This window comes from Falco punctatus, assembly GCF_963210335.1.
Source record: "Falco punctatus genome assembly, chromosome: 1".
In the NCBI taxonomy this organism is placed as follows: Eukaryota; Metazoa; Chordata; class Aves; order Falconiformes; family Falconidae; genus Falco; species Falco punctatus.
The window spans coordinates 25478121-25494277 of NC_137580.1; the positions used below are offsets into that span (position 1 = coordinate 25478121).

General features: G+C 39.3%; 1 protein-coding gene across 7 annotated transcripts in view; it reads left to right on the forward strand.

Moving 5' to 3' along the window:
* The window catches only part of BMP2K (BMP2 inducible kinase), a 65968-nt gene that overhangs the window by 8492 nt on the left and 41319 nt on the right, over positions 1 to 16157 (forward strand). The gene's annotated exons all lie outside the window — the stretch shown is intronic.

A 16157-nucleotide genomic window follows, 5' to 3' on the forward strand; every position in this document is an offset into this window, starting at 1 on the left:
TGGGAAGAATGAGCATGCTTTAATATATACCCATGTTAATTAACTGTGTGAACTTAGACATCTTCCTAGCTGTAGATGTTTAAGCTGTAAATGTGTGCACATGTGCTGTTTGATGAATGTCTTCTTGCTAAATAGATTTCACCTCTGGTTTGGAGGAAAACTGTTCGAGGTGGTCAAGTTGTGTTGCTTGTCTCTGGCATTGTTCTGGTTTAAATGTTCTTTTTAAGCCTTCATTCTCAAAATTGTTTGATTTCTTAACCTTGGGCCATATTTCACTTGTTGTGGTTATTTTTTGCCTCTGTAATGGTCTAGATAAGTAGGTTGCCACAGTTGAAGTTGCTATTTGTGAGCAGAGCAGTGTTAACTGACACTATGAATGCATCATGCCTGCCAAAATGTGGAATTCAAGAGTGGTGGTTCTAGTAAATAAGTTTTATTCTGCATTTGGGACTAAGCAGGAACTTGGACATGGCCGGTCAACTAATTGTAACTTGATTGCTTGAGATACTGTCCTTTTCCTAAGAAATCACTAGATTTGCAGGCATCTGTTTTGAAATGGGAGTTTTTCCTCCTGTGTTTTTATAGGTTTAGTTTTAAAACTGTGAATATACTGGATGAACAGCAGCTTCCTGAAATGTTGGGAGTATTTGCCTGTTACTAATGCCTTAAGCTGGAAGTCTGAGGGTAGTTAGAAGGTCCCAGTGATGCTGAACAGCAGCACACTGATGTAGGTCACTTCATCTCTAGTGTGTTGTTCTGCTGCAGTAGAGGTGGCTTATCCTATGTTTTCCTCTCCAGCTGAGGAAGTTTGGTGGTGAACATGAACCCCCTCGTCTCTTGAAGGGCTAGGTTCTTGTTTTTTCTCTTAATCATTATCTGGCTGCTGACAAGAAAGGAAAATGAGTTCCTCTTCTACAGCTTTCTTGGTTGTCTTGGGAATGGATTTTAGTCTCTTGGGTGTTAGTCTACTGGTTAAGAAGGTAGGAACCTTTTCCTTCCTCTCCTGATTCATGCATTCCTTGCTCATGCTTGTCTAAGTTACTTTTTACTAGTAGCAGTGGGATGTCTTGGGTATGGGTGAAGTCAGTTGTGAAACTGGGTTTCTGAACAGAAGCAGGGTGGAGGAAAATGCATGGAAAGGTACAGATTAACAACTGGAAATAAAAACTACTTGGTCCTAGGGGTCTGTTTTAATTGAATGGGGAATATTTCCATTGGTTTGAGTAGCAAAAGGGATGCTGCTTTGTTCTTGAGTGACATGAACACAGGTGTTAAACATTGTCTGTTGTGGGGCTGCTAACTTGCAGTGTTTTCCCTGTAGAAGTGTGTCTTGCCTTAGCCTTGATTCTCATTATGTCTGCCTTGCTACTTCTGATGCAAATGGTAAAAATACTGAAGAAATGATTGTGTGGGCTCATGTGAGCATGAACACCTCTTAGCATTTTTTTGTCTTGTCTTCAAGAGGTGTCAAAGCTGGTATTGATCTGAGGAACATCACATCCCCTTAGGGAGAGTCATTATTATGCAAAGGGAGAAACAACAGAAGATGCATGGAAGATGAAGGGATTAGCTCCAAGTCATGCAACAAGTCTATACAAGAGATACAGGTAAAGTTTGGAACGTCCCGGGCTCCGTGATGGTTCCTTCCGCATAGCTTCTGTAATACGCTATGCCTTGATTGCTGTGTACAAAAATATTAAAGGAATTCTGATATTCAAGGACTTCAGGAGATTCTATTCAGAATAATGTGTATGTTGGGCTTCCAAACTTCCATATTATTTTAATGGATGAATTTGTTCCTGTGGTGTCTCGGAACTTTTAACACACAAGTCTTTTATGAGAGTTACATACTAATATATAGGAACAGTTCCAATTCTTGGTTTGATTCGTGTTCTGTTGTGCTAAGTCATTCTACTTCTCATTTTTTAAATTTATTTGGACTGTGATTACTATCTGCATCTTTTCTTTCAATAGTAGTTCTAATGAGTTGTTATTGCAGCGTTTTGCTACTTATGAAATAAAGTTGTAAAAGTCAGTGATTAATATGACGTTCTTACGTCCTTTCTGATTTTTGTACGTTGAAAAATGGTATGTGCTTTTACTTAGAGAAATTGTTGCTAATTTTTTGTTGTTGTTTTGGATAATTAGTGAATTACTTTCATGAAACTGTATGAAAGTGGTGTTTGTTTGGAGAGACAAACTATGGAGGAATGAAACTTGGAGCTAATCTTTATGCAGCTGCTAAATGTTTATGGGCTTGGTCTGTGCTGTTGAAGAACTCTGACAGAGCCAATGCTCTTCTGGATTGCAGCAGTATAGACACAGGAGTAGGTGATTCCTCTCAGTACTTTGGCTTTGAACTTGATGTTCTGCATACAGAGCAGATTGATCATTAAAGAATATAAGGCACTGAATTACTCTGACACACTTGTATAAGGACCTGACTTGCATGTAGCATGTGTTCTATGAGACAAGAATAGGAAGTGCAAATGAGATTTGTCGTGTCAGTGTTAAACCTGGGATTGGTTCTGTTTCGTACATGATGTGCAGGAAAACAAAACGTTTTGAAAAATAAGAAATGAAGTAATTGCATTCTTTGGAGCCCTGTTGTCTCTCCACAGAGCTCAGTAGCATGGTCTGTGTAGAGTTGAGACCTTCACCTTGGTTCGATTTAGATGAGTTATCACTTATGTAGTATCACTTGGCTTTTAATGAGAACTTGTGAAACCAGCAGGAGGATTATTTGCTCTCGGAATGAGCTATCCAGAGATTCCTTAGGTGCTCTGAAGCTAGAAAAGGAAGCTTATTTTTTTTATGGTAGTTCTAAAAGCAGTGTAACCATATAGAAGAAACTCATCAAAACAAAACACTGCGTGCTGCATCTGATTTGGTTTAGTCATGTAGATGTCTTCAAATTCCTCCAATTCCTGTTGTGAATTAACAGTATTACTTTCCCAGTGTTGTGCTTTCTTGAAATGTTTGCCTCTATCAAACGGACTGTTACTTCTTCCTGATGACTTGCTGTGCTGTTAAGCTGTCATTGAATTATATAGCTGCCTTTGTGAGGTGAAGTTTTTGTGGAATGACATCTTTGGGTTTAGGTGGTCTTAGATGGGTCTTAATGCTTTCATTTTTTGAGGCTAACCCAGAAACACACAAGCTTCCTGACTGGTCCATTTAATGAATAACTGTCTCGTTCAGAATTACCACTGTTGACTGACTCTACCTTGAAACATGTAAGATGTATGAGAGGTATTAAATGATTTTGGTAATTTTGACTCCAATACTCAGAATCCTGTTGCCATTGCAGCATAGCTTGTTTATTTAAAATGATCAAGCTGCTCATACTGTTCAGAAGTTTTTCAATGTCTCCTCTTAAATTGTCAAATGTCATGGTGTGAAGTTTTGAAATTATTACTGCTGAACAAATTCCACATAAGAATGATGTAAAATATTTCAGATAGCAGTCTTAATAAAGAGATATTTCGTATGGAAACCAAAGTATTCGGGTGTGTTCAACATGTATCAGATAGTTTTAAGAACTGCTGCTCCCATGCAGGTACCAAGGAAATATTAGTACCTAAAATATTTTAAAATTCTATTTATTGGTGTAAGCAGGTCGAATCTCAAATATTTTGCTTTTAAAGTTTATTGGTCCCCTGTTCTTCATATGTCAGGTCTATATCCGCTCCTTTGGTACACACTTTGGAGTTTAAATGTGTATTTGCAGACAGCTAAAGAAGATGAGGTACTGGAAACCTTATACTGATAGCCTCAAATATTCATATCAGATAATTCTAAGAAATAATTCCAAGAAATAATTCCAGCCAGTTAATCCAGTTTTCATCATGCTTATGTATTAAAAATGGTCAGTGAATTCACTAGTGATTACACTTGGATATGAAGATGTACGTGAGACTACATAGACTTTCTAGCAGTGAGGAGATAGGGGTTTTGCCTTGCTAATTTATTATGTGTATGATGCCTTAGGACAGGGGTCCTCAAACTACGGCCCCCCAGGGTCCTCAGTCCAGCCCCTGGTATTTCCCGCCCCCAACCCCCGGTGGGGAGGGTCTGTAAACCAAGCAGCCGCAGATGGCTGCCTGCCCCTTCATCCGTGCGCCAGCCCCCTGGTTAAAAAGTTTGGGGACCCCTGCCTTAAGGTTAATAGTAAACCAGCGAATCTTCCTGTGATGTCTACCTTAGTCTGAAATGCTTCTAGTATTGTGAATTGCTTTATCTCTGCGCTGCTTGGTTACTCTTTTGTTTCTGTTGCAATGAAAGGCAGCACTTCTCCAAGATGCTGTAGAGCTAGGCGTTTTGCTGAAGCTGAGCGCCTTGTGCTTTGCCTTGGTTCTGTGCAATGGTAGCTTTGTGGTATTTGGTGCGTCGGTTATTCATGTGTGATGATGTTATAGATCCATTCTCTGACCTCCTCTGCTTTGCACTCTTATGCTTCCATATTTAAATCACTGTTTTAATTGTGATTTAAATGAAAATTAAAGTCAAACTACAGAGCAAATAAGACGTAGTTAAAGAAAAGGGGGTGTGTGTGTGGTTTTGGATTTTTTTTAATTCATTGGTAGGCATTCAGTATGACAGTGGAGTTCAGTTCCAAAAAAGTTGTGGTGGTTGCATATTAAGTATATAACATATCTATATTCACAGATTTAAACATTCTGTAACTGCATTTATTTGGACACACGTTTGTTACGTTGGAGTTAAAATCAAATTCTTTTTTTAAAAAAAAGTTGTGTGCATTAAAAATGCTTAGCAAATGACATTTGAAATCAGTCTATAAAATGAATTGAATTCATGTCCATGCTGTAGAATGAGTAACTTCATTTTTCTGTTTAGTCTGTATTCACAGATAATGTCATCGTCCTGCTTTTCAAACTTGTTCTGTTTTCAGTTCAGAGTAAACTACAGATGCAGCTGAATTGAGTGAACAAAGTCAGGAGGGATGGGGAAAAACCTTTCCACATGTTGAAGATACAACTGCTGGGTTTTGTTTTCAATTTTTTTTTAGTTTGTTTTGTTGGTGGTGTGTGGTGTTTTTTGGTTTTTATTTTTTAAATCATGCTAGTGGGTGCTTGTTGCAGGTGTCCTATCAAGGTCTTCAACAAGTTGAAAAGCTTTCTTGTGAAAAGTTGAGCAAGAAGCACATCCTGCCTGAACATCACCTTAGTTATGTCTTGACTAATATGAGATGCCTAGCATTCTAAAGTTTGAGATGCTAGAAGTTTAATGGCACAGTGAAATAGAATTAACTGTTCTGGCCTAGATTACACAGCGTAATCCCTTATATAAAAGTTCAGTCAACTGTCTTGACCTTGACCAAAATAAAACCAGTGTTCAGTTTGGTTGGTAGGGTGAGTTTCTTTTTGTTCTTGAATCTTGGAAAGGGAAGCATTAGTGATGTGAAGCTCTGTGTCTTGGAGAAAAATCTTGCTTGCCCCTGTGAACAGCTGTCACTCTTGATGAGCATTTCTTGGCTTTGGAAATGTGGATTTTATTTCTTAAACTTCTCTCTCTTTTTTTTTTTTTTTTTTGTTGTTTTAATTCTATAACTGGATTATGCCAGCTAGGGAGATTCTAAAAATGCCAAGCTAGGGCTGCAGTTATGATTGGTGTAATGTGCTCTGGATATGAAACTCAACAGCAATACTTGACTGGACTTTGTATGCCTGTTCAAAGGAAACTTGCATGCTCTATAAAGAGAAAGCATGCTTGTTTAAGTACGCTGGGATGTGCAAAAGTGCAAGGAAGAAGGAATTTGAAGAAAGTAAATGGATTGATGGCATTATTGTACATCTCCAAAGTAAAAGTAACTTGAAGATCCTTGTATTGTTGGAAAATAGTGTTGTTCCCAGGCTGGAAGATGATTCCATGAGCACTGAACTAGAATGCTGTTTTGCTTTTATTACTGATGTGCCTGTAAACAAATTGTACTGACTTTGTACAGTAAACTGCATAAGGTAACTGACAACTCTGTGTTGTGCTGAAGTGTTTCCTGGTCCCCACCAGTGCTGGGAGCAGATCAGATTGGTCTCTTCAAACGCAAATACTTGTGCTGTTTCTGTGAGAAGAAAGCTCTGCCTTTTGCTAGAAAAAAAAAAATACAGTACCCTTCCCTCTGTGTTACATTTAACTTGGGTTTTTAGTGGCTCCAGTAGCAAGTGTCTGCAAGACAGCACAGCCCTAGAAATTGACTTTGTGAATAAAGCCCAGTGGATTGTGACTTGTTGCCAAATTTTACCATAACTTTCTACTTCTGGTTTCTATCAGTGTAGATAGTCAAGAGTATTAAACAGGTCCTCTAATTTCTGTTACAACATGATTTCAGAATCTGGAGGTGAAAAGAGGTTAATGAAAAGGTTAATGTTTTGATATTCACAATTTTAGTTGAACTGTTGCAATCTAGTCATGTTCTGTGCTCTCCCTTATTGAGAGAAGGTAAGTATTAGTTGAATTAAATACAAGTAGTACAGTGGTGATGAGCAGCTTGATTCAAAACTGAAACATAGAGAGGTTTTTCATATTTCTTCTAACAAAAGCATGGGGTAAAGAAGGGATCAGTTTTACCCTAAGAAATAAAGTGGTTTATGTTGGGTTCATAAGATGTATTTCTTACAGAGTATATGAAATGCTTGGCCTATTTTTTGAGAGTAAGCATTAAATAAATCAGCTTTCAATCTCATTTACCTTAATTTACCTTAAACTTGAAAGAATATTGCAGGAATTAACTTTGCAAACTATTTGAACATAGTTCAAATAGATGTGCTTGCATCTGCATTAGGAAATTATGGTGGTGGTTTTCTTGTTTCTCTAGAAGCAAAATATCTGAGGCAGACAGTCAGAAGATGGTGCAGAAGCTATGTTGTGATTCAAATAGTCAGCTTTGGAAAGCAAGTGACCTGGATACTCTGAGAAGCAGGTAGGGTGAGTAGCATGATTGTCTTCAATCCAGGATGTTGAGCTTTGTTTCTTTTGCTGGTGGCTAGATTGAAGCTTGAGCATCTCAGTTGGCCAGCTGTCACACAAATTTTGCTTAAATTTAGAACTACAATGTTAGCACTGAAATTTGGAAGTTGTCTGTAGTAGATTTAGTTGAAAATCCAGCACAGGGCTTGTAGTACTCTAGCTGACTGGAATGGGTTTGCTCTGTGCAGAAAAGGAATGTTTTGAAGTCTGTATAGGCTCATAAAATTATAAGTTTTTAAAATGTGCTTTATAGTGGAATGACAGAATAGGTGTCTGTAGAGTGTTTTTGCGTATGGCAGGGCTTGATCCAAGCATCTCTCTGGGATGTTCTCACAAAGAAGTTGCACTGCCAACTGTAGCAAAAGAAAAATGACATCTTCTGGACTTTATGGAAGTTTGCCTATTAAAAGGCTAATTAACGGTATCTTAGTTTGTTGCTTTCACACAAACACACACAGGTTTGCCTTAAGTCTGTTTGTCTTTCGTATGTTCTCCTTGAGAGGGAGGGGTGTTGCCTGATGCAGAGGACAGCAGAGGCTTTACAGAGGATAGGATTGTCAAAATTTAGAGAACTTTACCCAAACAGCTGAAATGTCTATCCATTTACTAGTTCAGGCTTTCTTGCTGGTCCTTGCAGGCCAGGAGGGAATGATGGCATTGTCAGAGGTGATGGCTAAGAATTCCTGTTAAGGCTTTTCAATGAATAGTAACTTTACCACTGTGAGGAAAATTTGCAGAGGTCAGTGCCATGGGAATGCTTCTTGGGATTTAAAAGAAGAAAAAGATGCCGATTTGGGACTGATATTTTTATGTTCCTCTGTATTCCACCCCCTTGTCTGTCTTGGCTGTTGCCTTGATGTGAGGGGATTTCCTATGTGGTTTTTTGGGTGATTTCCTGTAGCGCTTAAATTTGCATAAAGTTTTTGCACTGTTGCAAGCTTTTGTGATCTTCCTTGTTAAGAGGAAGTATAGCTGACATGTTGAAGTCTCTCGGATTGGGAACTCTGCTGGGGTTAAAGCTCTCCTACTGCTTCATGATAAAAATACTAGTACCTGTTTGCATCATTGGCGTCTGTGTGTTTCGTTTATGACTGTACACTGCATCGGTTGATGTAATTATTTTTAAATTACTAAAAAATGAAGTAATTTGTGCATTTGACATTTGTATACTTTCCTTTGCAATGTAAGTGGTTCTGTCATTACCAGCAAGAACACCAGATTGATGATGTTTTGTTATTTTGGGTTTTGTTTTTTCACTTTGGCACCTGGGTATGTCTGGAGCATAGCTGTTACCAAGCAAGAAAACTTTTCACAGTAATCTATAGTACGCCTTCATTTATCTTTCCCAGAGCACTTTAGTAACTTGAAGTTACTAGTCTCAGGTGCTTTTTGCTTTTTGTTGGTTGGTTTGCTTGTTTGTTTGTTTTTTGCAAAGTTGGACTGCAGTTGGTGTTAAGAGGAGGGTTCCTGCTCATCGGCAGGGCTAACAGTCCAATTAGCAGGTCGAGGTATGTGATTCATAGCTGTTATTTTCATGGCACTGCCTCAGGAGCAGACACTGGAAGAAAGCAGTGCTTCTTGTCTAAACTAGGCCTGATATTCAGATTGTTACACAGTGGGAATTTGTGTGGGCAGTGGGAAAAGGATCAGTGGCATGCCCCTTGGAATGCATTGTCTGCATGCTTAAAATGACGTGGAGAAATATTGAACTCCAAAATGTGTGTAGAAATGGATTATTTTAGAAGTAGGAAGCTATTTCTGCTTTTGGTTTTTGGAATGCCAAGCTCTTGAGCTTGCAGGCAACATCTGTCAACTGCTTTTCTGGATGGAGCTGTGTCTCAGAGCCTTGTGTTCATAAACTGAGACTTGTGGAATACGCTTTAATGAAAATATACACATGCATGTGTACACACACAAAAGCATAGATATCAATATAGAAAAATGTGAATGTGTATATGTATGGCTATTACCATCTAATACTGCAGTTGTTCAGCCAGAGGGCTGCTTGGCACCACGTTCGGGCCAGTGAGCTCGCAGAGGTGTTACGGCTTTGGTTGACAGCCTGACGGCCAGGGATGGTGGGACAGCTGACATACAATGTCTTCCTGGTAGCTGGAATGCTGTTGCTGAGCTTGGGGCTTGAAGCGACCAGTGCGATGAGGCAGCACTATATGAGCAAATAAGGCAGTGACAGCACACTGGGATGATGAAAACTGGATGACCTTCAACCCACGCTCTGGAAGCGTAGCATAAAACATGAGGTATATATACCAGCTGTTGCAGGAACTGTTGTCCCATTGCTGGGAAATGGATACCTCTGTATAGGGGGATGTCCCATCATGTTCTTATGCAGAGGTGCTTCAGGAATGGAAAGGCAGAATCATGGTCAGTAGATTGCTTGCCCTGTGGAGGTTTGGTCAAAAAATGAGTGCTTGAGCAAAATTTGTCAGGCTTAAAAACTGCATTAACAAGTTTCTGTTAATATGTAGCTTCTCAACAATCACATGAAGTTTGGAGTCTGATTAAAAATTTTCAAATGTTTGACTTTTGTGTCGTTTTAAACGTTTTTCTGTCACAGATAAAAACTTTGTTACCTTGAAGATCCGAGTAGTGTTCTCTATGTAAAACTAAAGTGTTTGTTGCACATGCTTTCAGTCTATAGCTCCCAAAATGTCTGCAATACAAGGTCTGTACTGCCTAGCAGAAGACAGTGCCTCTGTGGAAAGAGAACTTCCTTTGCAGGAAGGAGGGAGTTTCTGATAATTAGAAGAGCTGCCCTGTAATTATCATAATAGGGTGCCAGTGAACGTACGGAGTTAAGAGCATTGTTGGTACACCACAAGAAGAGGAATTGAGCAGCAGGATGGAGGAGGGGGCTGCAGCACCGTAGCAGTGTATCGGGATCACAGAAGTACTCTGAGCTCCTGGAATGCACTGTGTTCATTATATACTATGTGAATGTGATCAAAACTGAGCTGCAAGAAACAGGTTTTGACATGAGTTCATCTGCAACTGTGGCAGAAAGGAGTTTACTCAAGATTTCTTGTAAAATAGCACATTGATGTGGTGCTTAACACTTTACTGAAAAAGGGCCTTTTGCACTGCTCTGTGCGGAAGTGTGTGTGGGTGTTAAGAGCTGTTCATGAGGTCATGCTTTTCTTGAGAAGGACTGCTTCTTTCCTGGTCTTCTTCAGTGTCCTATTCTTTTGGACACTGGCTTCTTTGGTGTCTTGGCACCTCGTAAAGCTACGGAGTCAGTTTTGGTGTTTGGTTGTACCACACACCCTCTCCCCATCCTGGCAAGGAGCGTGCACTTGAAACATTTAATGTGGCCTTACTGCTGTCCTTTTGTATGGACTTGCAAGAAGGTTTTTATTTATTCATATTGCTTAGACCCTATTTGCAGGGCATTCATGCTACTACTTTGAGAGGGACTGGTCTTACTCTGTATTTTGAGTGGACGTGTAGTGCATAAAATGGTTTAATATGGTTTAAAATATAGTGTTCAGACAGCTATGCAATTTCAAGAGGTGTTTTAACTTCTGAGGGAGTCTCTGGCTCTGCAGGTCAGCCTGATTTTGGAAGCTGAGACATCTGAATGACTTTCACTTACAGAATTAACAGGTAACAGACATGTACAAAGTGATCCAGGCATCAAGTGATGCAGAATAAGATAGTGAAAGCCTTACTTAAAGGCAGAAGTTTATTCAGAATGCAGGTGAATACACCTAAATTATTGTTGTACCTTAGATTATCTGAAATGCAGAAAAAAGCCAGGTCTGGTATTTGAAAGAAAATTAGTGTGTGGATGTATAGCCATCTTGTAAAGGGGAAACAACAAAGATCATCAGTGTATGTGTTGGTGGATGGGTCACTGTCAAATAATTTGCGCTTGAACCTGTTTATCCAGCTTTGCGGAGAGGGATGCCAGGCTGTCTCACTGGCCAGTCATGCAAAGCTGAGCCAAACTTGTGAACTGGCTTCAAATTAGAAATAAAACTATTCTTTAGGTTATTCAGCTTTGTTATGAACAGCTTTACATAATGACTGTCAAGCTAGTTCTGTAACTGTGCTGTATGTGGAGGCAGTCATGTTGACCTTATAGCCTCTTTTAGAGCTCACAGCTCTAAGGGTTAGTTTTCCTGTAAAAAATGTCCCTTTTTTAACTTGAGATTTTAGTTAGTTGTTGAGAAAGTTACTAAGTACCTAACTGTCCAGATTCTGTAGGTACATAAGAACAGCTAGGATCTATTGCCGCTTACATGTATTCATTCATTTCAGGTTTCTGAAATGTACAGGAGAACTGGATGTAAGTACTGTATTGGAAAATATACTTTTTTATAATGAAACTTAAAAACTGAGTATTGTGTCTAAATGGAAATGGATGTTAAAGCTCTGCCACCCTCTGGAACAGCCAGGTTTTAATGTGTTTGTAGGGAAGCTTTTATACCTTGTTGGTTCTGTGAGAGTGCCTGTAGTAGCTACTGTTTGTGGTTCAGTGTTGACAGGTGTGGGTAGTGGTTACTGCATATCACTGTACAGATAAAATCCTTCTGCTCATGAAGTTCTGTTCTGTTTGTTTGAGACTTGAGTATATAGTCAAGTAGCTCACCATTTGGAGGAACAACATTTGGTGCTTCTATGTGTTTTAATGGTATATTAAAAAAATCTTACTGTCTGTATATCTAAAGTATGTGTAACTTGGATCAGAATATCTTTGTTGATATTCTTTTAGTTTGTTTTCACAAAACTGTTGTCAGTTGTCTGAAAGACGGTAAAGGTACTGGAAGATTCTTCAGCCTTATTTTGTTTTACCTGGGTAAGTAAATAGGATATTTGGAATCCTGACAGCTGTTTCCTGCTGGAGTTTCTGGAATGTAACATGGTAAAACATAAATAGAATGTTGAGGCTGGTGAAATTTTTCAAGGTTGACCTTAAATATGCATATGAAAAAAAACAGACTAGAAAATGTTTGATGTAGGATTTTTTTTAAAAAAATAAACCAAAAAAACTTCCACAAAATACCAAAATACTGCTAGTTAGCTTGTTAATAAGAACCCAAAAGGGGATGATTAAGATGAAAGAAGTGACTCTTCAAGGTAAGAAAGGTGTGATTTTCAGCTTGCTGAGCTTTGTAATGAGTTTATCTGTCAAGGCTTCAGGGTTTTGATTTTGCTGAATATTTATTGCTAAGACTTACGTAACTGTAGATGCTGTAGAAGGGCTTTTAAGCAAGTATTTAAAGGAAAAGTAACTCGTGCAGTGTGACTGTCCTGTGTATAACTTAGATAAGTCAGGGATGAGTTTGAGGGAAGTAAGATTGTAAGACACTGAGCTACTATGAGTCTTCTGTGGTTTTACCCTGGACAGTAATTAAGCCCCGTGCAGCTGCTTGGATCACTCCCCGCTGTGGGGTGGGGGACAGAATCATAAGGGGAAAAGTGAGAAAACTTGGGTGCTGAGATAAAGATGGTTTAATAGGTAAAGTAAAAGCTGTGTGTGCAAGCAAAGGAAACTAGGGAATTCATTCACCACTTCCCATTGGCAGGCAGGTGTTCAGCCATCTCCAGGAAAGCAGGGCTCAGTCATGCATGACGGTTACTTGGGAAGACAAATGCAATCAGTTGGAGTGTGCCCCCCTTCCCTATTCCCCCAACTTTTACTGCTGAGCATAATGTCATCTGGTCTGGAATATCCCTTTGGTCATTTGGGCACCACTTTCCTGTGTACCACAGCCTGCTCTCTGGCAGGGTGGTGTGAGAGGTGGAAAAGGTCTTGACACTGTGTAAGCACTGCTTGGCAACACCAGTGCTATCAGCACTATTTCCAGCACAAGTCCAAAGCACTGCCCTGTACAAACTACTATGAAGACTTTCAACTCTATCCCAGCCAAAACCAGTACAAAGTCTCAGATCTGGGGAAGGGGATAGAGATAATTTGATTCTAACAGTACACAATGAAAAGTGCGTGTGTATTTTGAGGGGGAAAAATAGCATCCTGTTAATCTCTGTGGCAAGGCCTGAGTGTCAGAGATGTGCCTGGGGTGTGAGGCCCACAGGTGTGGCACCTCATTGATTCACACTTAGGAGCAAGGCTGTGGGATGCTCTTGTAAAGCTGATGGGGGGGGGGGGGGCGCAATACAGGCTGGCTAAATGCAGTGCTGCTGTCATCATGCAAAATGATACTTTTTTATATTTTGCTTATGAGTCTCTTCAGAGCTGCAGTCAGTCCCATATTCAGGTCTTGAGTGCTGACTGTGTTACTGGCCTGATGGTTTCTTTAGTCACTTTTTCTGTGGCTTCAATTTACATTTGAGTCTATTCTTGAGGAGTGGAACAAAAGAGGAAAAATGAGACTGTGGCATATGCTCTTTGCCTCGTGGCCTTATGTACTGTTGTCTTGAATAGCAGCAATTTTTAGATGGTATCTAAAATTATTTACTGACAGGTAAGCTAAAGGGCTTGCTATACTGAAATGGCTAGGGTGGTGAGGGTCGTGTCATTGTACAGTCAAACCTCTTGAGAGCCTGAACACAATACGGTTTACTAGGTTATTACGTTTGGTCACTGCACCCTTTCTGTTGATTTTAAACAAAGGTATTGTAAGTTTTGATGCTCTCATAAATAAGACCACCCAAAGTTACGTTGTGTTTTGATAGAAAGGCCTCAAAGTTGGCAAAGCTGTTGCTCATTGCCTGGTAGGTAAAGAATATATGGTAGTCAGTTAGTGCCTGCATAATTAGTTGGGCCAACCTGCAGCATGTTGTGGCATTTCTTGTCCACGGGAAGGCACTTGTGGGATGTTGTGGGAGAGTTGTGACTTGACCAGATCAGAAATTTAAGAAGGCAACCAGGATTGTCATGGTGGGAGGTAAAGAATGGAAGTGTGTGGATAAGATGATGTGGAACTTCCTTGTCATCTATTTGTGTGCTGTAGCTTAGGAGTTTTGTTTTAAACTTTTTTAGATGGATTGTGTTATGGAAAACTGAGTGTATTTTCTGTCTTCACTGATATGAGATAATAGAAATTTTTTTCAGCTTCTGACAGTATTTGTGAAATGCCAGCTCCTGTGCCGACAGACGTGTGGAAGTGTAGTTCTGTTCAGCTTGCAATCTTGAGCCTCTGGGCAAAGTAACTATGTGTTATTTCTGGTTGATTTCTGTATAGGACAAGGCCATGTTTGTACTTGCCTCCTCCCCTGATGGATGGCCATGTTTAATAAGAGTTTTCATTAATGTTTACAGCACTGATTATGGCTGGCTTCTGTGCTTTCAGTGAGAAGTTTAACATCAGAAATGGCTGAAAAAGTTGAAAGTTTAATGGTTCAGGGTTTTGCTGGATAAAGATTCCTGAAACATTAGTGACTGTTAATTTCCCAGTAAATATTAATATACAGGTTTTGTTCAGAGTTGTGCCAGTTGGCTCTTTGATGAAAGGATTTTTATAGTGGTGATATTTACTAATGGAAAACGGTTCAAGGTCACATATCTATTTCTTGGCAAAATGGGGAATCGGTCTGCTTTTATGGCTCTTTCAGGGTTCAAGTATTGGTTACTATTGCCACCTAATGGCAAGAAGAGCAAATACTAAAGAGTATTTAGATTTTTCATTCCTTTGGACTGATTGTTTTATCCTAGTCATGCCTGTTCTGGTTACATGAAAACGATTGTCAGGGCAGCTTGAAATAGGGCATTTTGTTCTTGTCCTCCTGCTAGTTACAGAGAATTTTAAGGCTATGAAAGTGTCTCTTTAACAAAAGACAAGAAGTGGTTTTTGTCTTCTAATTGTTAGACTTTTGGGCTTTATCTGAGTATTGCTTTGTACTTTTGGTCAAGTATTGGTGCTTAAAAAAGTCTCTAGTACAAAAGCTAGTACAAAAAATCTTGCACGAATGAAGGTCTGCACATAGCTCTTACCATAATTCCCTAGGCTGGTGTTTGGGGAGCCCTATAGCATCATTTCAACCCCAGCTGGAGTTCGGTGTTGGAACTCAAGCGACATAAGAGCAGGTGTCCTGCTCATGTTTTGGTAAGGCCCTGTGTAAACCAGGTTAAGTATAATAATTCTGCAGAATTTAGATTATTTCATTGAAATTGGCAGTAGTTCTCTTTTAACAGCGTAGCATGTTGTTTGGCTAAATGAGCAGTTAAGTTAAATATTAGATACTTAATCTTCAAGAAAACTTTCTAATAAGACTTAGCTTCTTCAGTTACAAATTATGTACATGTTTGTTCAAGCACATGAGACTTAACAAATGAGGTGAATTGTACTTAATAAACACTGCTTGCAGATTATGTTGGGAAATGTGAAATGTGTGTATTTCAGTTGGCTGCCTGATTATCAGAGTAGTTAATCGTTTTGATTTACTTATTTCTGTCCTGATTGTATACCAGAGTTTTTGTACTAGTTGAAAGTTCCCATGGTAATAGTTGGCTTACCATCAGACAGCAGTCAATTAAGGAAAGTATGGATTTATATGAGCTCTTGTATGAGGCAGCTTTACTAAAACTGTGGGAAAGCTGTGCATGTGAACCTTAAGGTGATGGTAATGTAATCTGCTTGAGGGCCTTGAGCAGTAGTTCAGTTTAACAGAAGACAGATAAAACAGGAAAGTGTTGTTTTTCCCTGTGGTTTTCCTGAGCATTTGGAAGTATTTTCTGTGTAGGCAGTTTCACTTTGCTTCTGTGTGTAATTCCAGTCTGTGTGATTCTTTTCTACCAGTAAAGAGGAAAGGAAGAAACTCATGCTGGCAAGCTGGAGGGTGGGTTTGAGTGTATGGCTTGCAGTTAATGCTGCTGTTGGACTAACAGTGCTCCTGATGGAACTAGCTGTGGGGAAATGTTTAATTCTTAACTGTGTGTTTAATACAGGTTTAAATAAAAATGCTACTACGGAGTTGATTGCTTGTACTGTTTGATTGCAGGGAGGTTCAACCTGTCTTGAAGTTATGCGAAAAAGTTGCATGACTTCTTCAGTATCTCTCAAGACTGTCTATCTTCTTAATATTTTAATTTTTATGTTTTGAAATGTAGGTTTAGGGAATTTAATATTAACCTTTATGGAGTATTGGGGGATTTAGAAATCGTGAAGACCTGGAGAATGCCTTCACTTGGTTCAGGTTTCTGGATGACCCTGAAAGTACTTCAGGGTTGATACCTGAATACGTAGAAT